Source organism: Lipotes vexillifer, unplaced genomic scaffold, assembly GCF_000442215.2.
Source record: "Lipotes vexillifer unplaced genomic scaffold, Lipotes_vexillifer_v1.1 scaffold366, whole genome shotgun sequence".
Lineage (NCBI taxonomy): Eukaryota > Metazoa > Chordata > Mammalia > Artiodactyla > Lipotidae > Lipotes > Lipotes vexillifer.
The window spans coordinates 2,965,978-2,967,455 of NW_006780143.1; the positions used below are offsets into that span (position 1 = coordinate 2,965,978).

The window sequence follows — 1,478 nt, forward strand, 5'->3', positions numbered from 1 at the left end:
AAAAAAGATAGTAACAATTTAGAATGTAATGTATGCAGTGTATAATGGCCAACTTATGGTGGTTTTATGGATGGATTGGCTATTGCATCTCTAAAAGGCTAGTTTTTAAAATTTACTCCTTGAGTTTCAGTTCCCCTCTTTGATCCTTTACCATTGTGGAGCAACTAGTTTTCTCTTTTTGATTTGCCTTCTTAATTTTTAGAATTGAGCTTTGAACCTGGCTCTTTCAAGAAGCCTAATTTATTATTTAATGTAGAAAATTCTATGTCTTGACTCTTTCAATAAGCCTTACCCAGGAAATCTAGAACCATCATACCGTTTTTAAAAAAGATATAATAGTAAATCAAGTTCATAAGTATACTCTGGTTTTTTCTCAGTGAAGGTGGGTAGACCTTCTGACATTCTGCAAGGGGTTGTTGTAAAGACTGACACTGGCCTGTCTGATTCATGGCCCTTTCCAAACTTGAGTACACAGCTGTGGAACTCGTCTTTAATGTGAAAATTGGAGAAAATGAGGGATTGTTTTTTATGAGAAATTGCAGTGTGTAGGATTGTAGATTTCTAAGCATCTTTTATAGAGGGGAGCAATAGTTAGGCTATCAAACAACTCGGAATATGAAGTGCTAACAAATAAATGTAAAAATATTCTGCTGTATACTGTTCTTTTAAATAACATTTTATTTATTTACTTTTTAATATTTATTTATTTGGCTGTACTGGGTCTTAGTTGTGGCACGCGGGATCTTCATTGCAGCATGTGGGGCTTTTAGTTGCAGCATGCGGGATCTAGTTCCCTGACCAGGGATCGAACCTGGCCCCCCTGCATTGGGAGCACAGAGTCTTAACCACTGGACCACCAGGGAAGTCCCTGCCATATACTGTTATAGGGTCGTTTTGAGTTTGCTGTTGTTTACTAGATATTTCTAGTCTTGTTTTTTGGGGTGAGAATCACAGAGTATTTAAATAAAAAGTCCCTTTTTGGAGTTGAAAGATAAATCTGCTAGAGTGAAAAAAAATACTGGTAAATTTTAAATCCAGGACAGCCAACTATTAATAGTGTCAGTGCAGTGTGTGTATAGTAGACATTGAAATGTCCCTAGAATGAATGATAGGCTTAGATTATATGTCAGTATTTGTGTGTACCTGTATGAAATTCTCTTAGTTGAAAAAAAATAGCTCCAAGTTCCAATTTCTGTTTGATTTTCTAAATCTGAGTTGTCTCTTAGGAGGTATTTTGAATAGGAATATGACCACAAGATAGGAAGGTTGGTTTTTGAGACTTTGTTTTATTACCAGCAGTACATTTATACAAATACCATGTAAGGTTTCTTTCTTCTTTTTCTTATTTGATGGAACTTTTTCCTTCGAGCTTGTTAACTTGTTAACAGCATCAGCATCAGCCAAAAAACTATTCTGAAAAAGCAGTTTATTTATTAGATGGTTCCAGCGTCTACACAGAAAATAATTTGGGCATTCCT

The 1,478-nt window shown here is 35.4% G+C and overlaps 1 non-coding gene across 1 annotated transcript; it reads right to left on the minus strand.

The window, feature by feature from the left end:
* Positions 1–790: 790 nt before the first annotated feature.
* TRNAG-CCC (transfer RNA glycine (anticodon CCC)) lies at positions 791–863 on the minus strand. Its single transcript has one exon. It is a non-coding gene; the product is annotated as a tRNA-Gly (tRNA).
* Positions 864–1,478: the final 615 nt, after the last annotated feature.